The following is a 25,448-nucleotide window of genomic DNA, read 5'->3' as shown; positions in this document are numbered from 1 at the left end:
GGTCTACCTGCACATTGCGCAGTTCCAGGAAGATTGGAGGAACCCAAACACAGATAGGGGGAACGTTGAAGCTGGTTTTGAAGTAGAAATGAAGCATCACCATCCAAAACACCAAAGTTATGTCCCAGTTTAACATCAAAACTGGAAAAGAATGTGCATGGGAGGGGTCTGAGGCAGTGTAGCAGGAGCTCAGGGCTGGACAAAGGGGCCCTTTCAGGGGGACACCCTCAAACCGCTGAGAGTCACAACATCGAAATAGTGTCAGAGCTGAACGAAAAGAGACTTCCTAAAGAAGGTGCAATTGGAGCCATTGCCTTTTGGTGTGTTTTGATGAGGGATCCAGTCATTGCTGAAGTGCAAGATGAGCTTGATCAGCATATCAGATCAGAGATTGCAGGAATGCCTTTGGTAAGGTGACACATTTCATGAATGCGCCCAAACCTCTTCCAAGCTCTATAGGATTGAGATGTCAAGTATCAGGGCTGGCGTCTTGGTCACCTAGATCTGCGAGTGCGCGCCTCAGCTGCAAGGCCGTATTAGCGACAAGTTAATAGTGCAGACGCAGCTCTAGGGCATGACAGTGGCTTTCTGTTAGTGAGTGGAAGCTCTGCTATATTTGCCCAGTATTCCTTAATCTGTTGCACCTATCAGTCCAAAAGGGAGAAGGGGGATTGAATAATGGAGCCTGGGCTCAATGCTGCCTTCTTGATGGCCGTGATCTGATTGAGGAAGAGAAGAGCCCAGCGCAACCCAGCGCAACTTGGAGAAGAGGCCGGGCCTGAGGTCCATGGTCCAGCAGAGTCCCAGCAGGAACCAGAGGATGAGGAGGTCAGACTGTTCCCACGGAGGTGACTTGTGTGACCAAAGAAGACTTTCCTATCTGGAGATGAGGGACAGACAATGCCGTGCCCGTCTGTGCTGGCCCAGAGACGTGACAGATCATATCTGCCACATCCTGCAGGAGAATCTAACATCCCGTGGACTGGGAGGACATCCCATGCCAGTGGCCCTGAAGGTCACCGTCGGGCACAACTTTTTTTCTTTTGGATCATTCCAGGAACCCACAGGGAACCTGTGCAGCATCTCACAGTCCTCAACACATAAATGTATCAAGGAGGTGACAGATGCCCTCTACAGTAAGGCTCATCATTCACACTCGATGAAGCTAGCCAGGCTGCTGGATTTCTGGGGCTTGGCTTCCCAAGAGTACAAGGTGCAATCGATTGCACACATGTGGCATTGAGAGCTCCATGGCAGCAGCCCCTGATGTTCATTAACAGAAAAGGGATTCACTCCCTGAACATTCAACTGGTGTGTGATCATCAGAAGCATATTTGCGCCCGGTATCCTGGGAGTTTCCATGACACACACATCCTGAGCCACTCCCAAGCTCCTCATGTATTTGGAGAGCCTCAGTGCTTACAGGGCTGACTGCTTGGGGATAAGGGATACCCACGCAAACGATGGCTCATGACGCCTGTGCATTGTCCTCGGAGTGCCTCGGAGGAGAGATGCAACATAGTGCCTAACTCAACATGATCCATCATCAAGCAGATCATTGGCATCCTGAAGATGCGCCACCACTCAGGTGGGGCTCTGCAGTACTCTCCACAGGGGGTGTCTCACATAACCGTGGCCTGTTGCTTCCTTCACAGCCTGCTGCTTCAAAGTGGGGAACCCTTGTCAGAGGGAGACATGGGGGAGGCTGAGAGCTCCTCGGATGATGAAGGGCAGGAAGGGCAAGAAACTGAAGAGGAAGATGAGAGTCAGCTTCCATGTGAGGATGCCATCGAAGAAGGATGAGGTGGAAGGCGTGCCAGTGCCACACTGATAGCCACAAGATTCCAGGAGGATTAAGGTACAGGCATTGGAACATTCTTTCTGTCCCTTAGTGCCATGCCAGTGAACTGAAAGGCCTTTACAACCAGTAGTAAGTTCACCATTCGGCCTTATACCTTTAACCCTCATGATTCATAATCTTTGGAAAGGTCAACGGCATCAAAAGACTTGACGCAGTCATCACCACCTTAATGGGAAACTTTTAGCAGACACAGATGCGCGCATGGTTGGAGGGACCAGCATGGCTCTAGTTCCTGTGCTTTGGCATCGCCAGACAGCCATCTCACTTTGAGAGACAATTACAGCTCACCCTCCGAGGCCATTGAGCATGCCTGACTCCACGTTGTCTTGTAAGGAGTATACTTGCTAATGCATTTTGCAAACGCTTCCAGTAAAGAATTGGACACAACACAAGGATCGAGTAACTACCATGACTCAGGTACACATTACATGAATGTGAGGCTCACAAAGGGAGGCGATGGCTCACCCTCGCAATAAGAGGGCACATAGATGCATACACACAACGTTGTCAAATGACAAGACCATTCTCATGAGCAGCAAATGTATTTACAAAGGTGCGTGATACATACAGTGATTGAATGCCCATTACCCAGAAGTGATGTCAAGGTTTCATCATTTTTCTAACCCTACCACTACATCTAGGTTCATCCCTGACACCAGCAGCAGAGGTGGAGGCAGCCTGCTGACTGCTGCACCTTGTTGTCTTTGATGACTTTAGCAGGTGTCCTCTGGAGGGCCGAAAGCTGGAGGGCCCTGGTCTGCTGTGGGTGCCCTGCTGAGGGGCAGATGCACCCTCCTTGGCCTGTGCAGCTGGAGGTGACGGGGTCACAGGCAGAGGGGATTGGGATGGCCTGGGCACTCTCGGAGTCACCTGGGTGGATGGCCCTGGGGTATCCAGCTGCTGGTCCTCCTCCCTCTGAGTGCCCGAGGGCTCCTGTCTGATTCCCTGAGGAGAAGGAGCACCTGGTGGGAGGTCGAGGTGCCCAGCCCCCCTCTCGCCTAGCCACTAATGGATCCCACCAATGCTTATTGCGATGGAGTGAAGTGCAAATCCAGCAGGATTTACTGGATCAAAGTCTCCAAGGCGGCCGCCACCCTTCCCACGGAGACCTCGAGGCGTTCGCATGTCGGAGCCACGACATGAGTCAGAACGCGGACAGACTCCGCCATCCTTCGCTCTAGTCTGTTGACTGCCTCTTGCAACTCTACCTAATGTTCCGCCGCCTAGCGTTGCATCTCCAGCATGTTAGAGATGGCCGCTTGCAGGGGCTCATCATCTGACTCAGACTCAGCGGGTGGCTGTTCTCCAGCTGTCCTCCGAGTGCCAGAGACCTGGGCTGTCACTGCCTCTGACTGCTGCAGAGACGTGTCAGTGAGGTGTTCCCCAGAATGTGACCCCGAGCCTAATCTAGTTCTATGACCCACCGGCGTGTGTGTCTCTGCGCTGGTGGAGGGGACAGGTGAACACAGAGGTGGGTCTTCAACTGATGCATCCTCAGCATCCTGCTCTGAGGTGGAATTGGCCTAGAGCTCTGCCTGGGGCCTGCTGGTACCTGTAAAAGAGGGAAAATAGATTTAGTTCATAAGCAGGCAGAATACAACATTGCATGTGACTCACATGTGATTATCAGGATATGATCAACTCATAGAGGGATCCTTCATGCTGACTTGCTGGGAGAGGCTGATCTCGCCTTCCCCACAGGTGCGATCTTTGTCTTCACCTGCCAGCTCGGGTACATCCTCCTCAAACTGGGACAGCTCCCAGATGCCTGCCGTCCCTCCTCCCATCTGGGATATCACCCTCCGGCTGTGGGCGAGCTTGGCCTGCAAGAAGAGAAATGGGATGGAACGTGACGGGAAGAGATGGAGGCGAGGTTGGGAAGCACCCCTGCTGAGTGTGCTGAGCCCTTCCCAGTGAGGGTTGAGGATGGAGAATGTGCAGCCTGATAGATGAGATGGTGGTGATGTGAAAGTGCCCGTGAGACAATCAGTGCTGATGTGTCCCTCGTTAATATTGTGTGAGATCCCTGAGCAGTGTAACCCTTTGAGTGCTTGATGCCATTATAAGAGTGTGAGATTGGAGTGAGCTGAGGGTTGACTTACCCTGGCGGAGCGGATCAGATCATTCATCCTCCTCCTGCCCTGGATGGCATTTCTCAGGCAGGTGACCAACATCTGACCTCCCTTGCAACCACATCCCAGGCTGGTGAGGTGAGGCTGGTGGACCCCCTGGAGTCATCCCTCGGGTAGAGGTCACCTTGGTGCTGACAGACTCCATGGATGAGGGCCTCCAGGGAGTCATTGCTGAACCTGGGAGCAGCTTGTTTCTTCAGTGGAGCCATATCAAGAAATTCCCTGCCTACATTCCCTGCGGGCCTGCGGAGAGTAATGCGATTAAACATGGCGCCCGGACCTTCGACCCCCCAAGGTAACAGCGGAGCAGACCAATCAGTGCCCGCCCTGCCATACGATTCAGAGAGCTACTCGCCAATGCATGATTAGTAAGCCTCTGAACGTGAAACGGGCGCAAGTTCCCACCTGCCACCCAGCGGGAAACGCACCGTGAGGCCCCACCGCCACCCAGGCCGGGGTTTTTTTGGCCCAGCTGTGGCAGACCCGCTAAGGGAGATTCGGTAGCCCAGCCAAAAGTCCATTGACTTTCTGCGGGACCGCACAATCCCGGCAGCGGACGGGGCCGGAAAATCCTGCCCTTAGTCTCCAGAACGGAAATTCCCGCCTAATGCTTCTGTCAGCCAATTATCGAAACAGCGTGGCTCCCTCTTCAGGGCATTGGGGAACTCTGTGAATGAGCAGGGCAAGCATTTCTGTGTCTGCTAAATAAAGAGATGGAAAAATAGATTAGACTGAGAGAGAGATAAAAGAGACAGACAGAAAAGTTAAAACGAGGTTTAAATTTTTATCTCTTTTTAAGCCTCCAAAAATTAAAATCAGAAGGAATGAGATTCCACATCTGTTAAAGTTAATTTTCAGGGCCAGCGTACGATGAGAAGAGATTGAGTAGAATGGGCTGTAATCTCTGGAGTTCAGAAGAATGCGAGGTGATTTCATTAAAACATATAAGAGTCTGAAAGCTCTTGACAGGGTCGATGCTATAAGGTTGTTTTCCCGCCTAGAAGCCTAGAGCTAGGAGTATTGTCTCTGGATAGGGAGTTGGCCATTTAGCAGAGATGAGGAGAACTTTCTTCATTTAGAGGATTATGAATTCAGGGATTCTTGACCCCAAAGTTGTTGAAAATATTCAAGATTGAGATTGATGAATTTTTGGATTCTAAAGGAATCAAGGGAGGTGGTGATTGGGCAGGAAAGTGGAGTTGAGGTCAAAGATCAGCCAGGATCTAATCGAATGGTGGAGCAGGCTCAATGGGCCACACTCATGGTCTGACTTTTTACGTCCTTATGGGATTAAGGCTCACCACGCTGTTACACGGGTACTCACACTGGAATGAAAAACCCCTTGGCCAGAATTTTCCAGCCCTGCTGGCGTCGGCCATCACTGCAGGCAGCGGGGGACAATATGGCAAGAAGGCCAAAAATCGGTTTTGTGCCACCGTGAAACCAGTTTGCAATCACCCACTCCACCCGTCAATAGCCCTGCAAGTCAAGAATGCTATTTTGATGCATTTGCATCTAGTTATAAGCCCTGCTCGTCAGAATCATTTCCCACCCCCATGTCAAATTTACCGCCCATGACTTCTGAAGGACGTGCTTCATAACTGCCTTTAAAAGGCCTGCACCCCTTGGCAACCTGAACTTTGAGGGGAACTCAGAGGTGAGTGCACACAACTTTTAGCAAGCATCACACTGTAGGACATCCAGGAAGAAGGGGCACAGACAAGCCGCTTTCCCTGGCTGGCTTTCAGTGCGGTGCCAGGGCAAGGGCTCCAGTGGGAGTGAGGCTGGTGGGGGGGACAAGGCAGCACAGACAGACTAAAGGAAATACTCAAACACATGCCTGGCGGAGGGGGATGGGGAAGTGGCCACACGCTTGGAAAAGCTTGAAAAATGCTCTAAAGTGAGTATCCTTCCACAGCTGAGGTTGTTCAGCAGCCGCTCCATTGACACGTCGGACCTCTGGAGCTCTCCTGCCCCCTCAAGCAACGCAAAAGCATGAAAGTGCCACCAAATGTTGCAGGACTTTTCACCCCTCAGGCACAGGCTGCAAATTAATGTGCATTTTAAGGGGTAGCAGAGCAATTGGCCGACTGGGCAAGTTGTAGAATCCGCTTGCGGAAGGTGATCATGGCGCTCACAGCTTAGGACACTTATGCTAACCCACTCGCCTCTCTCTTTGATCCTGCAGGAGGAGAACATCAGGTCATGGAGCCTGGTGATTTAGCGGGATGCCTCATGGCTTACAGAGAGCAGAGAAGAAAAATAAGAGAGCAGCAGAGGCGATTGACTCGGCAAAAGGAGGATCAGCACCTCCCTCAGGATGAAGGGGCGGCAGGGCCTGCTGCACTCACAGCTGAAAATCCACAGAGAGCCGTCGCTCGGAAACCCCTCGTTAGACCCAGGGCCGAAAGACGGTGCTTATCATTACTGCAGGTGACTGAAATGGTTGGTCACATACGCCATCTGCTACAGGGTTTGGCACCATGGGTACATGCAGGGCATCCACTGCCAGTGGCCATGAATTTGGGGTGTGGGTCAGCGCTGTGACAGGACTTCAATTAGGGTGTCATCATATTCTCCTTTGCGGTGTCTTCGAGGCTTCACTCGATGTCCTGGCTTGTGGACCCCCTCTGGCTGCTTCCCAGATGTGTCTGTGAAAGCGAGGAGAGATAACTAGTGCAGGGCAGGGGACTGCAGAACAGGGGAGCTCACTCACAGCATGGTTATCTGAGGGATGTTGCACTGCTGGACCCTCACTTGGTAGAACAGCACCGACCTCACCATCAGCACAGGAACGGTCCAGATCGTCACCAGCCAGCTGGATGGCTCTGTTTTCAAAGTCTGTGAGGATCTTGATGTCAGGCATTCCTCCACCAGTCTGCGACCTCTTCTCTTAGTTCTCTTAGTGCCAGCTGGTCCTGCATGAATATAGATGGAGAGAGTGTAAGGAGGATGCCTATCAGGCCAGATGATAAGGATGCCTCACATGCGTGGGTGGTGAGTGGTCCCATGGACAGGGTGAGGACATGATCCACAGGACAGATGAAGGTGTGTGTGAGAGAGTGAATGGTGATGTCTCTTGAACTGGCAGTGAGTGAGATCCCAGTGGATGTGTGATAGGTTTGTATATGTGTGAGTTGAGAATGATGAGCAGAGTGACTTACCCTGGCAGAACGGAGGAGATCATTCATCCTCTTTCAGCACTGGGTGGCTGTCCTCTTTTGCAGGGCATTGGCGCTGACCACCGCTGCCACCGCCTCCCATGCTGTATTGGTGACCTTGCTTGTTGGTCTTTGCCCAGGTCAGGGGTAGAGGATTTCATGGTGGTCTCCACAGCGCCCAGTAGGTGCCTGAGGGAGGCACCACTAAATTTGTGGGCAGCATGTTTCCTCCCTTTGGCAGCCATGACTTTCCAGCAGCTTCCGATGCCTTAGAGAGAGAGCGAGCTCTGTGCAGGGGCGCCCTTTAATCATGACACCCGGATTACTGAAGGCCTGTGGTGATGGCACGGTGGGTGAATCAGATGCCACCCTGTCAGCGACCCGGCGTGTTTCCTGGGAATGCATTATTTTTGATATGGGACATGCTGGGAACGGAATGATACAGCATGAGAAGCCGCCATTGCGGCCGGTAGGTAAAACGTTCCTTTATCCCACCCGCTACCGCACTTTGTGCAAATCTGGGATGATTCCGCCCCTTTTATTTGCGGGGTGGGGCAGGTTTGATGTGCATACCAGGTAAGAACAGCAACTTTTTGTCAATCCATGGATTTTAATGGCGAATCTCTTCTTCAGATTATCATGCAGTTTTGGGGGAACAAGACACATTTAACTGTGCGTGTGCAGTTGCTGAAGCTGCTTTCTGATTTAGTCTAATAAATGGTCAGCGCTGTTAGCCTCACTGTTAATCCTACTGTAAAACCCGGCACATTGACTTTAAATAAGGAAGCAAAGAGGCAGATTTTAAACTTGCCGCAATGGAGTAAAGTGACCATTGGAAATAAATATTAGGCCATTTCGATAATGGACGGCCGAAGTGCAGTGGCAGTTTTACACCCAGGTGGCGAGTTAAAAATCTAGCAAAAGGACCGTGTGTTTTATTCAAACAAATGCTTTGTTTGTGTGTTTTGAAAATCCAGAAATGCAGCTAAGCGCTTGTTGCAGCTTTTGTTCTGTGTTTAATAAAATTCAGAAATCAATGAAGTAATTTAGTTTCTGTAAATGGGATACTTATTCTCAGTGACATGCCGGCATTTTTTAACCACCCCACATTTCGAAAAGTAACAAAATAGAAAACTCTGCCATTATTTCTGGAAAACACACTTGTAAACTAGCTGCCTCTAAGTTAACTAGCACATATGCCCTGTTACCGTACCTGATCCTGGAGCCTGTTTCTCTCTCTGTCTGGCTGATTCATATTGCCTGGCGAATATTACAAAGAGAAAGAAAGATATATTGGCAAGCCTCTTGCCCAGCCCTCAATGCCTTGTGATAAGGTGGCCTACTGATCTGGCCATCAAAGTTTCCATCTTAAATGATGTGGGAAATTACAACGCCTAATGTGTTCCTTCAGCTAAACCCATTGCCAAGTGCAGTGTACAAAAAACGTTGGGCAGGATTTTGCCCTTGTCGGTCGAACACGGTGGGAGCAGTCACGAAGCCAACCTCTACCAGCAATCGGGCCCTGACGTGGATTTTCACGCCAGCGTGGTAACACATGCCGCAGCGCTCAGCGCGGCCGGGGCAGGGACAGGAGGAGCGTGAACGCGGAAGTGTGCGCATAGGCAGGGGGTGCGCACAGAGCTGCCTCAGGGAGCTGAAGGATTTTGAAAATAAAAAACAAAGAATTTCAATATGTTAATAACACGTCCCTGCTCACGTGACTCTGTCTGTCACATGAGCAGGGATATGTTAGAAATTAGTTTGAAACATTTTTTTTTTTGTTAATCGCTGATCGAAATCTCACCCCGCCCATGAATGAGGTTTCACGAAAAACCCAAAGGCCGCTTGGCCTTTTCACCTGCTCTGCAACTGTAAGGTTGGACAGACAACGGAAAATTTCATTTAATTAGAACGTTAATGGCCTTAATAGGCCTGTTAATTGCCAGCGGGCGGGCTGCCGACTCCTGCGCGCTCCCGCCAACCGAAATATCGCGCATCATTTCACGCTCGTTCGGGTCCGGCGCAAGCCCACCCGACAAGCGCAATATTCTGCCCATTATATCAAAATGATGAGAAATTCCCAGGACCAAACCTAATGAGCTTCATTATATCAAAAAAAAAAGAAAGACTTTAATTTATATAGCATCAGATGTACCAAAGTGTTTTACAGCCAATGAAGAACTTTTGAAGTGTAGTCACTGTTGTAATGTAGGAAAGGCGGCAGCCAATTTGTGCACAGCAAGCTCCCACAAACAGCAATGTGATAATGACCAGATAATCTTTTGCTTTTGTGATGTTGATTGATGAATAAATATTGACCAGTGCACTGGGCATAACTCCCCTGCTCTTCTCCAAAATCTTTCCATGTGATCTTTTATGTCTAATTGAGAGGGCAGGTGTGGCCTTGGTTTACATAATGTAGTTTGTTGGACATCTCTTTGAGATAACTCATTGACACTTTCATCACTCAGACTTCCACCCAGAACTTCCCAAGTAATATTTCAACAAGCTTTTAATGTCCAGTTAAAAAATATTTTATGTCCAGGAGTTAACACTTCTGTACTGGCCATTAAGCAAAACAAAATCCACCCCAAGCCAGGAAGATAAAGTCCAGAAGCAGCCTGTATGGGAGTGAAAGGGCAGCTTTGGCCAGGTCAAGCTAAGACTGCAGCCCATAGAGTATGACAGAAAGTCAGTGTTTAAGAAGACCAGCTAAACAGAAACTAGCCTTCAGCCTCCAGCCATACAGGAATACAAAAATCACAACAGCAGGAAAAGCCATCACAGAACAGTTCAGCATGTATAAAATGCAGGAGGTGACTGAGTCAAAACCAGAAATATGGCTTGTGGTCCATTGCACCTTAGCTGATAATAAAGTGTAGCCTGAGATTAGCATTGGAAAATATTACCCACTCACATGCCTGCTTTATAGATAGATAATGATCTATTTTCGTGGTTTCTGCAGCTGGACTATGACATATAACCTCCACTATATTGTATTAATATCTCCTGTATTATATTAATATCTGTCAGTTTTTATCTCTCAGAAAAAAGGTGGGTAACCTGAGATAGAATATAATATCCAAAGAGCTCTGTATTCAAGCTGAGAGAGCAGACAGAAAACAAAGTCAGCTGTGAGGGCACATTTCTCTATCCTTAGAGGTATAGATTGTTGTGCGCCCAGACAGATCACTGACAACTATAAGGAAATGTTAACTACCGTTGACGTAAGTAGGGTAGTGCAGAGGCGGGAGATTGAAACCTACAACTGTAGCCGATCCAGATGTCAGATCATCCAGACCACATTTGCTGTTTTTGAAGTCAGCAGACTCTGCATTGCAACATTTCAAGGCAATGCCCACTCTGATCAACCAGTAATGATGATTGCTGAATTCTCCACAAGCTGAAAGCCTGCAGTAGGATAGGACACTAATGGTACGGCTACCAGAAAGTGAGCAAAGAGCACACCAAAAAAAGATGCAAAGCTACAATTGAGAAACTTACAATTTTCAAAGAAGAATAGAACTAATGACTGATTTGTCTCTGTTACCCCACATCGCAAAGGCATAATAAATGTTTTTAAATCACATCTTTTTGCTTTTCTTCTCTTTAAATCTACCTTTGACTAGACATGGTGTAATAAGAAGATATGATCATGAGAATGCTTATTGTTCAACAATAGGATGGAATAAGACAAGTTGTTCAACAGCAAATATCAACTCATTATATCTGGTAATCTTTATTTTCAAATCTCGATAATGTTTCTCAGAGCTGTCAGGTTGTTATATATGTGTGGTATATATGTGAATGAAGCTTCTTGTTTTGTCAGAGGAATCCCTTGAGTGCTGTGGTGTTAATCAGATTGGACCGGAACATTGGTACCCGTTAGAACTAATATGGAATTTGCGATGGTCCATAGGTGCAGTGATCTCTTTGTATGTGCAACCACCGATGTTCAAGGCTACATGCAAGCTACCAGTGACATAGAATTGTTGCTGTCTTTGTGACAAATGCTTACAGATGCATGATCCTGCTATATCAATATCCATCTATTTCTCCTTCCTGGCCCTCATGCACCTGACATTCTAAACAGTTCCTTCCTCTCAGGCACTATTTCACTCCCATTCAAATCAGCCATCGTCAAGCCCCATTAAAAATCCACCCTAAACCCCTCTCTCCTTTCAAACTACTACCTCATCTCCAATCCCCTTTTCCTCTCCAAAGTTATTAACTTTTTTGCCACCTTCCAAATCCATGTCCATCACTCTCACAATCCATTGCTGGAGTCTCTCCAATCAGGCTTCTATCCTGCCTCAATAGTTAAGAGGCCTGAAACAAAGTGACAGACCATATTCTCTGTGAGCACAGAGCATTATCCTATATATCCCTGCAGCTTTTAACATGGTCGATCACGCATACTGTCTCTACTTCACTGGTCAACCAGGTAGGGACATCCTTGCTTGATTCCACTCTTATGTGGCAGCTCGCCACCACCTTCTCAAGGGCAATTAGGGATGGGCAATAAATGCTGGCCTAGCCAACAATGCCCACATCCCATAAGTGAATAAAAAAACCTATCCAAAGAGTCTCCAGCAATGGCTTCTCTTCCCACCCCATTTTATTACATCTGGAGTCCACTTGGCTCCCTTCTCTTGCTCATATACATGCTGCAGATATCACCTGAAGATATGGGGCAGCTTCTATATGCACACTGATGATACGTGGCCCTGACTCTTCACCACCTATCTCGCCATCTTCATTGCATCTGTGTTGTGACTCTTTTTATTTGACATCCAGTCTTGAGTAAGCCATCATTTCCATCTAATGACTGTAGCCATCATCTTCAGTCCTCACTACACACGCCAGCAAGGGTTTCTTACCCAACCTCAGTGCACTATTAAATCACAAGCTGAGCATCTGCCCAAATATACATTGTCTATCACTCTGATCTCCTCTCCTACCCTCAGTTCACCTGCTGTTCAAACCCTTGTCCATGTCCTGGTCACTCCCCAGGCTCATTTAACCCAATGATAAAAACAAAAAGCTAAAAGCTACTGCGGATGCTGGAAATCCAAAACAAAAACAGAATTACCTGGAAAAACTCAGCAGGTCTGGCAGCATCGGTGGAGAAGAAATCAGTTAACGTTTCGAGTCTTCTTTTTGAAGACTCGAAACGTTAACTGATTTCTTCTCCACCGATGCTGCCAGACCTGCTGAGTTTTTCCAGCTAATTTTGTTTTTGTTTTCATTTAACCCAATGACTGCTTTCCTGTCCTCCACCTCCCATGGATTTCATCTCATCAAAATTCTGTTACCTGTATCCACTGCCTCAACCAAGTCCTGTCGTTACTTCTTTCTTTGTTAACCTACTTGGCTCTCAGACTCCTCATGACTCAAATTAATAGTTCTAATCCTCACATTTAAATCCCCTTATGGCTTCACCACTAGCTAGTTCTGGAAACTCCTGTAGCGCTATAACCCCACCATTTCTTCGACTCTGGCCTTTGATGTGTCCCCACCTTTCCTTTATCCTACCATGAGGGCATGATGGGATTTTAAATGTGTGGGTGAGAACTTTTACTTTGGGATATTGAGCGACTGAGAGCAAATGCAAGTCAATGAGGACAGAGTTGATGATGGAACTTGGTGCTGGATAGGACATAGGCAGCAGAGTTTTGGATGAGCTGAAGTTTGTTGGATGGCATGCACCCCTAGATCAGTCCTGGCCTCAAGCAGTGCCTGGATACAAGGTGGGATGGGCGGGGCGCGGGTGGGAGGTAAAAACTAGAGCAGGAGACGCAGGCCTGGCCATCGTTCTCACAGAATTGTTGGAAAACAGCAGTGAAAAGGCCCAAAGACCTGAAGATCTAGTGGATTGCTGAAAGAAAGGTCAGGATCACCCTTTGCACTTAATTTGCTTTACTGGTCCCTTCATAATTTTCAATTTGAAATATAAAGTTCAGCACCAGACTCTAGGCCACAAGAGGAGTAACTTGAGATGGGAAGGCTTGGAATGCCTCATATTCTTTCTTTTCTATGGTTATACCTGGCCTGTGCCTACTGCAGAGTCAGGCGCAAGAAATCCTGATGCAACGACAAAGGGGCAAAGACCCGAAGTGAAGGGTCACCTCTCCCCATACTGCTCTGCAAATGAATGTTCTGCAAAGGGGAATGGAGGGGAATATCCTAATCACAATCTTGTTAGGAGCCTCGCTGCCTTCACTTTCCATTTGTCTGCTCCCTGTCTGACTAGATACCAGTAGCCATGAAATATTCATGTTACTGTCCTCTTTTGCAGTCTCACAGAGTGTTCACCCTGTCAGCTCCAGCTGTGAGCTGGATATCTAAACGACAGGTCCACAGGGCTCTGATGTTTGTGAAAGCTGGGACATAACCTGCATTAATAAACGTTAATTTGCATCTCACAGTATCTTCACCATCCCTTTCCCAATACCACTAACTGATGCTGAAAGCCAGTAATTTTCACCTTGTCTCTTCCCTCCACACTCCCCACGCCCACCTCCCCTTCCTCCCCCATCCCCCACCCACCCCATCCCATGGACATAAATTTACCTGGAAGGTACAGCACAGAAACAGGCCATTTGGCCCAACTGGTCCATGCTGGTATTTATGCTCCACAATAATTTCCTCTCACCCCTCATCATTTAACCGTATCAACATAACCTCCTGTTCCTTTTATCTCTTGTGTTACTCTAGTTTTCCATTTAAATGCACTGTGCACTGCTACTTGTAGCTTTCAGACCCAACCCCCAGAGTATATTAACTTCAAAAGAGATGATAATTGGCTGAATTCTTATCTGAACTCCTCTAGAAAAATAGCCACTGCCACTCTAGTCTACGAAAACCTCTGCTCCAATAGCAGGAAGACTCATCACTAAAAAAAATGTTGGGTTTTAGAACCATTTTTGGAGAACCAATGATAATCCTGTGACTAGGATGCAGGTCAGGAATAGAACAATGAATGGAACCTTGAGGTACTCCCAAGGTGACCATGTGGGGATGGGTGGAGGTGGTGCAGTGGGGAGGTGAGAAGAGGAATCATTGCTGGAGATGCTCTAGCTGTAGTTGGATACATGAAGGTGGAAATAAGCAAGGGCACCCCCAATCGAGATTGCTAATAAAGACAGACATTATAGCTGGATGATGTGGTCAACTGTGTTGAGAACTGCAGAAAGTTCAAGGATGTTAAGGAGAGATAGTGCACCCTAGAGTCACAGAGGCAATCACGTGCGACTTTGGTTAGGATTAGAAGATACAGGAATCTAATTAGAGAGGTTCAAATAGAGAGTAGCGGGAGAGTTGGGCATGGACCTGGGTGGAGGGAACAAACTATTCAAGGAGAGGAAAGGCAAGTTGGAGAAGGTGGTAGTTTGAAAGGACAAAGGAATACAATGTCAGCCAACATAGAGCCAGGAGAAGGACATTTAATTGGCTTAGTTGGCAGTTCCTAAAACCACACTGTAAATTCTTGTTGAGTTAGGCATTCATCAAATTGTTCACCTCTACTCCCTGGGTGTTGTTTAAAATCAACAGTGTTAACTTTGCACCATTCCTGTTACATATGAAAACAGACTCAGTTTTGCATCTTCACCAGTTGTGATATAAATTGCATGACCTCCAGCACCAAGCCAATATATCCTCATCCTCTGACAGCACATCTCTAAACTAGAGCTTACACCACAGGTTATAAGATCAGTTATGATGAGAATGTAAGCCATGGTTATTCATAGCAGGGTGCCACACAACACTCCCTTTTTTGTTGGATTATTAAAAGGTGTGAAATTGCTTAGTGCACAGACAGTATGTTAAATGGGATTTAAAAGTTTTGTGCTTTTTCTTAAACACTTGTACAACTTTACTCTGCATTTACTGGAATCTCTGGTGCATTAAATTGCATTAAAAGCCTCTTACAACTGAGGGTCTGCTGAATTAGCTGTTTAGCCACTGAATCAGTGACTGGTATGCTATGGGTCAATCCAGTTTCAGGGTCTATGATTTCTCCAAGAAATGAAAAGAGAGAATGGGAGAAGGCCTCGCCAAGTGATGTCTGCTGAAAAGGGGGAAATCAGCAAAGCTGAATGATAAAGCAGGTATGGGAAGTCTTTATATAGATGACTGGATTTTCCTCTATTCTTCCCAAAATTAAGCAGGAAGTGGTGGAACAGAGGAAAATTGTGCGTTGAGGCCTATAGCACCACCTCAACATCCCAAAATAAATTTCTCTCTCCCCTTGCCCTGCCAGGACAGTTGCATTGCCAGGGAAGTGAAGCCTGGGCCCTTGGTGGAATTTCCTAGAGTCCGGGCCACAGGCGGAAGGTGGAAGTAGGCCACAAATGTGATAGTAGCAGCTCAGAGGTTTTCAGTGGAGAGAGACAGCTTTGTAGCAGCCTTCTCTCCTTCTAGTCTGGCCCCCAGTAACTTACCATGCTAACCAAGGCCTACAAGGTTCCTGAATCCCTCTCCCTTAAGTGGCTTGCCTCCACCTCTGGAGATGCAGTGGCAGAATTTTATGGCCAAGCACTGGTAGTTTCCATCTTGGTGACAGGAAACTCACCAGGAATCGCCAAATATGGGACCCAGATGGCAGCACAGTGATATACATTCAGGAGGGAGTGGCCCTGGGCTCCTCAATATTGACCCTGAACCCCATGAAGTCTCATGGCAACAAGTCAAACATTGGCAAGGAAACCTCCAGTTGATTATCACCTACTGCCTCCCCTCAACTGATGAATCAATGCTCCTCCATGTTGAACACCACTTGGAGGAAGCACTGAGGGCAGGAAGGGTACAGTGTGTACACAAACATCCCCAGTCTCAATGACAGCAGAGAACAGCACATGAGTGCAAAGAACAGGGTTGAAGTTTCTGTTACCATCTCAGTCTCTTCCTAAGGCCCCAGCGTTACAGATGCCAGTCTTCAGTAACAAAAACTATCATAGTGATCATCACTAAAGGGCGCTTGGATAATCTGTTGGAATGGGATATTTGTCCAATTATAATTGCTTACCTTCTCTGCACAGATGTATTTAGGGTAAACGTAAAGCTGTGATTGTATTGTACCCCGTACTGTCTGCATAGCAACAACAAACCCAATTACCAACTGCTCATTTCTTCTTGTTAGAAATGCATCAGGAGTCACAATGTTAACTCAGCCCATTGGGGAATGGAGCTGGGCAGAGGGTAAGGCTGACTGCTGTGGAGAATGAGCTCTGTGATCCTGACCATGTGGCCAGTTTTGAAATGGGGAACATTTCAGGAGGTTTGTGCCTTCTTGCTACAATTGGGGGCAATGCTACCCCATTGGATATCGACACAAGGTATCTGCTCTGCAAGCTGCCATTGACCATTAGTGGTGTCAACAACAGAGACCTCAGGGACACATGTAATGAGCACAGCTGGAGTCTTTCAGGCATGTTTCAACTGATCATGGTGAGCTTTCAGGCTGAGATTCAAAAATTATTCATTTCAGTGTACTTGGAGACAGAAAATAGAGAACCATGAATGAGGGACTCAACCAGCTGGAGCTGAATGCAGTAGTAATGCTCAGTTATCAATGTCAAACAGGGAGAGTACACCCTGAAGATTCCAGGGATGAAGGGATTGTCTTATGAGGAGAGGCTGAGCAGGTTGGGACTTTACCCGTTAGAGTTTAGTAGAATTAGAAGTGATCTAACTGAAACTACAGTGTAAGGGCGAGGATTTTTAGGATGGCGGGGGTGGAGAATCGGCAGGGAGCACATCTCCGCCAACTCCGAGAGCCCCGCTGCCATTTTACACTCTAATGAATGTTGGTTGGCAGTAGGTGGGACTTCTCCCCTCACTCAAGAGGAAGTTCCGCCTTGGAGAGCTGCTGGCCAATCTGATTGGTCGGCTCTCCAGTCCCTCCACGAACAGCGCTTCAGCGGCCGGAAGAGGCACTGCAAGAAGCTTCCTGAGTCTATGTCCAGGAAACCGGAGAAAAAGGTAAGTGTCAGGGATCCAGGTGGGAAGGGTATGGAAGGCCCGGGGGATCATGAGAGGGGCGATTGGGGTCTCGGGGCATAGGCTTGGGGGAGGGAGGTCCACAGGTAACAGGGCCTTAAGGGGAGGATGGCCCCAGTCATAAGGGGGCTTCTGATGGCGGCGCCTCCCCCTACACCCACTTCCCGCCTGAGATCTAACTCCCTTAATTTCCAGCTTTCCGCACCCCCCCTCCCAAGCTATCATCTGCCCACCATCCTGAAAATTGAGTCTGGGTGGGAAACGGCCCTCAAGTGGCCATTAAGTGACCACTTAAGGGTCTTAATTGGGGCAAGGACGGGCTTCCATTCTAAGGCCCTGCCCACCCCAGCTCTGAGGTCAGGGCGGGCGAGAACCAGGAGGGAATCCCATCTGTGCTCATCCCCTGCCCCGCCTCAGAACCCACCAGGGGGCTTGACAGGGTAGATGCTGAGAGATATATCCCCTCATGGGGGAATCTAGAACCAGGAGGTACAGTTTCAAAGTAAAGGGTCTTCCATTTAAGATGGGGATTAGGAGGAATTTCTTCTCTCACCGTGTCCTTAGTGTTTGGAATTCTCTTCCCCAGACAGCAGTGAAGGCTGATCATTGAATATATTCAAGGCTGAGTTAAACAGATTTTTGATTGACAAGGGAGTCAAGTGTGATAGGGGACAGGCAGAAAAATAGAGTTACAGCCACATTAAATCAGCCACGATCTTATTGACTGTTGGAGCAAGCTCGAGGGCCTGAATGGCCTACTCCAACTATTATTTCTTATGTTCTTACATAAGTGGAGGATCAAGCAGATGAAGTCTGCCTGCAGCTGTTTCTGGACAAGTGACAGGCTCCGACTCCAAAAGAAAGCCAAGCTCCACAGCTGGAATGGGACAAACTATTCCTGGGACAGAGGAAAGACTGTCTAGATCTGCCACCTGTCAAGGCAAGTGGCTGGCTAAGTCAGAAGCAAGTCTACAGCATACCCCCCAGGAAGACTGCACGGCTATTTCTTTCCATCGCACATCAGAGGGGAGTAATGAAGTGGATGGTTCACAATTAAACACAGTTCTTATTTTCACTGCAATGATGTAATGTATACCTTAATCATTACAGTCATTTTTAAATAGTTGCTTCCTGTAAAATCAGCGTTCCTAAGGAATGTTTTTGTTTAAAAAAGATGGTCCACAATCTCAGTCAGAACCATGGCCACCCTAAACTTCCTGGCTGATCTTCTATTAACTCTTCATCTTCATCAACTATCTCCTGCCCCTTTAGGTCTTGGCTTGTCATTGCTCATCTTATACTTGATACAACATAATGATACATTCCTGCCAATGGTTTCTGGGGCAGCCCCAACAAAGCTCAATCACTGGAACCACCAATTCACACCTATGCCTGTGGTTTGCTTGGGACACTTTCCAATCGGCCTCCATAACTTCAGTAGAAGGCCACTCAAACCACATTTATGCATGATGTGCTGTTTCCACCAGTGGCCAAACAGGAAAAAGCCCCAAGGAAATATCTGATATAGGTGTCCCAGGTGTCAGACATGGCTAAGTGATAGCACACTCACCTCTGAGTCAGATGAGCCAGGATTTGAACAAACATGGCTGATATTCCCTAGTACAGTATTGAGGGAGTGCTGCACTGTCGGACTTACTATCTTTCAGATGAAACATTAAACCCTCTCTGGTGGATATAATGATCCCATGGTGCTTTTCAAAGAAGAGCAGGGGAGTTCTCCCTATTGACCTGATCAACATTTGTTCCTCAGCTATCATCATTAAAACAGATTGTCTGATCATTTATTTCGTTGCTGTTTGTGGGGCCTTGCTGTGCACAGGTTGCCTGTTGTTTTCCTACATTACACTAACAACCAAGCTTCAAATATTCTTCATTGGTTGTGAGCCAATAATTCACATGGGTAACTCTTTGGTAGTGGTCACACTCTGTCTGTCTGCCCATTGAGTGGTAACCCTTTCAACTGTATGTGTTTTGCTAGATTCACTGAAATTTCAATAAGGAGTTGGCATGTGGGGCATTCAGGGATGCCAAGGGATGCTGCACAAGGATTCAAATAGGTATAGTCGGCAGGAGTGGCACATATTTTAACAACAGCCGGCCAAAATCTCCAGTCAATTTTCCTGCAGGATGGTACTCATCCTAACAGATTAACCAGTGTGTCCGTGCAGAGACACAACCAACTACAAAGACTGAAGTGGTTAGGGGAGGGAGATCAGGGCTAATTTGACATTGGCACCTCTTAGCTCTTCCATTTTCCACTTATACACCTGTGATCAGAGTAAGGTCGTGGGATCTTCTCACTGGTTTAACTGCCGAGTCTGCTGTTTCAATAATATCAATGCACCAGATTATTTATACATTAATACACAAATTGAGGAAGGATGGGAGGAGGTTCAAGGGGAACATAAACACTTGCAATGACTGGTTGGGCTGAATGATCAACTCCTGTGCTTTATGTTCGATGTATGTAACTCTATACAGATTGCATGCTCATTTGCCCTATTGCACAGAGAAATGTCAGCCCCACACATTTTAAACATCCTGGAGTTAATGTTACCTGAAGTTGATGGGGAGTTGGTGGGGCAGTGATAATGTTACTGGACTAGTAATCCTGATGCCCAGAATAATGCTTTGGGGATTAAATGAATAAAATGAAATATGAAGCTGTTGGTGACATTGACGACTATCATCGATTGCTGTAAAAACCCATCTGGTTCACTAATGCCCTTTAGGGAAGGAAATCTGCCATCCTTACCTGGTCTGGCCTACATGTGACTCCAGGCCCACAGCAATGTGGTTGGACCTTAACTGCCCTCTGAAACGGCTTAGCAAGTCAGGGGCAATTAATATTAGGCAACAAATGTTGGTCTTGCCAGCGACACCCACATCCCATGAAAGGATAAAGAAAACCCAGTTTCTCTCTGGTGGGCCACATGCTCAGGGTCACAGAGTTCACAACCTCACCCATTTCTTTAAGCGAAGCGTCAAGCAGGAATTCTTCTCTACACAGAATTTTATTTCCCTTTGCCTGACAGGGAGTTACCTTTAAACCCCTTCCCACTCCCTTTAAACGCCTTCCCACAGATTCCAGACAAGCAGCGCGGGGATGTTAAACTCAGTTCACATTGGTACAAGATGCATTCATTGCCTGCATGTTTCTGGAGGTAGAACTCAATGTACTTTCAAACATTCAAAAAATTTTGGACTTAGTCTGGGGAGGCTCCTGATTTTACAACAATGAGGCCAAATGCTTTCCAGATGCACCAAATAGACCCCGATGCAAACAGTGACAGATTTTAGAAAGTAAATAGTTTAACCTTTAAGTCAAAAGCAAGAACTGTGGAAGCTGGAAACCATGTTCATTATAAAGCTAGAAAAGATCCACGACATTATCGACATAGTTTAAAGAATAGGTTTTTGCTTTACGGCTTCCACCTGAAATACAAATCAATTAGAGAAGGCCCTGTGTGTGTAATGCTAGATTCACTGAACTTTCGATAAGGAGTTGGCATGTGGGGCACTCAAGGATGCCAAGTCTAGGTTAGATTAGGTTATGTGTAGCAAGTTACAAGATATTGCCCAGGAAGAGTAGATAGTACAACATTATATACAATCCTTCATATAGCAGCCTACTCTATCGAAAAGCTTAGTGGAGGAATAGCATAGTGAGATTCATCCTTGCCCATCAAGGAGTGGGAAGATCCCACCAGAGTTTCTGGGCTAAGTCTTAGCTCCCAAAAACAGGTGGGTTGGGGTTGTGCCTGAGGCTAAAAAATGCAAAACATCTGGAACAGGAGCTGAGCCCTACACCCCAACCTCAAGCATGCCCATTTCCCACTTGAATGGAGGCAGGTTGGTGGGTGACCATCCAGCTTGTTGTTACTTTAAATATTTTAAAGAGGCTTCGTGTCTTCACTTTAACATTCCTGCTGTTTTTAACCACAGGTGACTGCGTTTTCCAGGTTTCAGGAAGCCAGGCAGATGAAAGCAGATGAGAAAGGCTGACTCTGTGAGTGCCTTTACCGCACTGTTTGTGAGCCAGGAGGAGCCTAAGAAGGTCCTCAGCAAAGCCCACCCCTATGATCTGTTTCTTTCCTCTCCCACCATCTGTCCCCCCCGCCTCCCACTATTGGAACCACCCCCCCCACCCCAAACACCACATGCCCCCAGCCTAACCATCAGCCTAACCCTGTGATCAAGAGCCCCCACACCACCACCCACCCTCCCAGTGTGATCCAGACCCCCTCCACCTGACAATCCCCATGACCCTGACCCCCCTCAACAATCAGGAGCTGCTCATGATCACTTTCTCATCCCCCCACTGCAGACACCCACTCTTATAGGCCTGGCCTCGTGAAGCAATCTACTCACCTGAAAGGCCTCATCTGTCCACCAGACTGCTTGTGGGTGGATCGAGGAGCCAGGCAATTCAATTTTGCAGGGCATTTGGGAAGACATTCTTCCAGGTTTCCCAACAGGACCACACCATCCCCCCATCCCCCCATCCCCTCCACCCACACCCCATGCCCCCCGCAACCCCCGCTTCCATCACCACCACCTTCAACTGCCACACAAAACTCAGCTTCAGGCTAAAATTCAGATCTCTGAGACAGCTAAATTTTCATAATGAGGACCACCCGCAGCACCAGGGATGCCAGTCAGTGAGAGCACCATTGCAGGGGAGGAAAGGCACATGCCGCCTGGGTGAATGATGAGCAATCTTATCTTAGATCATAAGGTTGTGGCTTCAGGCCTCACTACAAGCCGGAGCCTTTAATCTGACTAATACTTTAATGCATTCTTGAAGGAGTGCTACATTGTCAAAGATGCTGCCTTTCAGATAAGACATTAAACCGAGGACTTAAAAGATCTGTGTGAAACAGGCTATTCACCTGAAAGGCCTTGTCTGTCCATCAGGCTGCCTGTGGGTGGATAGAGGAGACTGTAAGTGGTGTGCGAGGAGACAGGCAACTATGCCGGAGTGAGACGGAGGCTGAGTGAGTAGCGAATTAGGTTCACGTGGGAATTTAGTGCACGGGGGAGAGAGTTGTGGTATACATAGGAATTATTTCAAGTTAATTAAGCGAGTGATTAAATTAGGTTAATTAAATAACATAAGTAACAATGGCAGGATAGGTGTTATGTTGCAGCTGTGGAATGTGGGGTATTTGGACGCCAAGGCGATCCAGGACAACACATCTGTGGAAAGTGTAAGCAGCTAGAGGATCCCAGATCAGGGTTATTGATCTGGAAGCCAAACTGTAGACACTGCGCAACATAAGGGAGGGGGAGAAATGCCTGGACACTTTGTTCCAGAAGACAGTCATGCCTCTTAGAGTAGGGTCGCTTGTTTTGGTCAGCAGTGAGGGACACGAGGGTGTAACTGTGAGTGAGGCAGGTAATGGGACCGAGCAGACAGTAGTGGAGGAGCCTCAGACTTTGCAACTGTCAAACAGGTTTGAGGTGCTCACAACCTGTGTGGGTGAAAGTGAGGTCTGCAAGGTGGATGAGCAGGCTGGCCATGGCACCATGGTACAGGAAAATGTTCAAGCCGGGGGATCAAACAGGAATGAAGTGGTAGTAGGGACAGTATAGTGAGGGGGATTGACACTGTTCTCTGCAGCAAAGAGTGAGTCCAGAGGGCTGTGTTGCCTGACCAGTGCCAGGGTTCGGGACATCTGCTCAGGACTGGAGAGGAACTTCCAGTGGGAAGGGGAGGATCCAGTTGCCATGGTCCGTGTAGGTACCAACGACAGAGGCAGGACAAGGAAGGAGGTTCTGCATAGTCAGTATGAGAAGCTAGGTACCAAATTAAGAAGCAGAATCTCAAAGGTAATAATCTCTGGATTATTACCTGAGACACATGCAAATTGGAATAGGGAAAATAAGATTAGAGAGATGAATGTGTGCCTCAAAGACTGGTGTAGGAGAGAGAAGTGGGTTCCAGTTTGTGGGGCACTGGCACCAATACTGGGGAAAGCGGGGACTGTACCGCTGGGACGTATACACCTGAACCGTGCTGGGACGAGTGCTCATGCAAAACACATAACTAGGGAAGTAGAGAGGGCTTTAAACTAAACAAGGGGTGGGGAGGGGGGGGGAACCAGTGGGTGAGGAATCAAGCTTGAATAGATGTGGCAAATCAAGGGGTAGATTCAACACAGGAGAGCAAAGTAATAATCTGGGAAATAAGAGTTATAGAATAGCAGGAAGGGACAGAGAGATAAAACCTAAGAATACCTCAATAGTCAAGACTAGATGTTACAAAGATAACAGAAAGATAAAATTAAAGTCTCTATATCTGAATGCACATGGTATTCATAACAAAGTAAACAAATTGATAGTGGAAATGTGGCTACAGAATGACAAGGATTGGGTCCTGAATATTGAGGGCTGTATGACATTCGAGAACAATAGGAAGCTAGGTGAAAGTGGAGGGGTAGCAGTGTTGATCAAGGATGGCATTGGTGCAATAGACGGAGATGACCTTGGTTCAGGAGATCAGGATGTAGAATCGGTTTGGGTGGAGATGAGGAATAGTAGGGGAAAGAAGTCACTAGTGGGAGTGGTCAACAGTCTACAGGCCTCCTAACAGTAACCACAATTTAGGACAAAGTATACAAAAAGAAATATTGGGCGCTTGTGATAAAGGAACGGCAATAATCATAGGTGATCTTAATCTACATATAAACTGGAAAAATCAGATTGACAATAGTAGCCTGGATGAGGAGTTCACAGAATGCTTTCGAGATAGTTTCTTAGAGCCGCACATTCTAGAGCCAACCAGAGAGCCGGTTATTTTAGACTTGGTATTGTGTAATGTGACAGGATTAATTAATGACCTCAGAGTGAAGGCATCCCTAGGTAGCAGTGAACACAATATGATTGAATTTTACATCCAGTTTGAAAGGGAGAAGAGTGGGTCTATGACTAATATTTTAAACTTAAATAAGGGTAACTATGTGGGCATGAAAGCTGAGCTGGCTGAAGTGAACTGGGAAACTAGGATCAATAGGGAAGAAGTGGCAGACATTTAAGGGGATATTTTAGAATACTCAGAGTAAGTATATTCAAACTAAAAGAAAAATTCTAAATGGAGGACCCACCATCTGTGGTTAACTAAAGGAGTTAAGGAAAGCATCAAACTTAAGGAAAAAGCATTTAACTGCTTAAAGATGAGTAGCAGGTCAGATGATTGGTCAGAATATAAAGAACAGCAGAGAATGACTAAAAGGTTAATCAGGAGAAAGAAATTACAGCATGAGAGGAAGCTAGGTAGAAATGTACAAATGGATAGCAAGATTTCTACAGGTATTTAAAAAGGAAAAGAGTAAATAAAGTGTGTTAGTCCTCTAGAGAGTGACAGTGGGGAGTTAGATAATAAGGCACTGTCGGGTGAAATGAATAAATATTTTGCTTTTGCCTTCACTATAGAGGATACAAAAAACATTCCAATAATAGCTATAAATCAGGAGGTGGAAGAGAGAGAGGAACTTGGTGAATTTACAATCACTAGGGAAATGGTACTGAGCAAACTGATGGAGCTGTGGGCTGACAAGTCCTTGGGTCCAGGTGGACTGTATCCTAGGGTCTTAAAAGAGGCGGCTAATGAGGTAGAAGGTGCGTTGGCGCTAATTTTCCAAAATTCCATAGATCCTGAAAAGGTTCCATCAGACTGGAAAGTAGCAAATATAACCACTCTATTCAAGAAGAGAGGGAGGCAGAAAATAGGAAACTTGAGGCCAGTTAGCTTGATGTCTTTCACGGGGAAGTTGTTAGAATAGATCATTAAGGAGGTTATAAGTGTATAAAGGAGGCACTTAGAGAAACTCAAGGTGATCGGGAAGAGCCAGCATGGATTTGTGAAAGGGAAATCACGTTTAATCAATTTACTAGAGTTCTTTGAAGGAGTAACATGCGCTGTGGATAAAGGGGAGCCTGTGAACATGCTGTACTTGAATTTCCAGAAGGCATTTGATAACATGCCACATCAAAGGTTATTGTGGAAAATAAACGCTCATGTTTAGTCGGTAATGCATTAGCATGGATTGAAGATTGGCTGGCTGGCAGAAAACAGAGAGTATGCATAAATGGGTATTTTTCTAACTGGCAGGATGTGACGAGTGGAGTCCCGCAGGGGTTTGTGTTGGGGCCTCAACTTTTTACAATTTGTATCAATGACCTAGATGAGGGGAGTGAAGGCATGATAGCTAAATTTGTAAATGACACAAAGATAGGTAGGAATGTATGTTGTGAAGAGGACATAAGGAG

This window comes from Cetorhinus maximus, chromosome 26, assembly GCF_964194155.1.
Source record: "Cetorhinus maximus chromosome 26, sCetMax3.hap1.1, whole genome shotgun sequence".
Classification (NCBI taxonomy): Eukaryota; Metazoa; Chordata; class Chondrichthyes; order Lamniformes; family Cetorhinidae; genus Cetorhinus; species Cetorhinus maximus.
Note: the sequence above shows the minus strand (reverse complement) of the source record.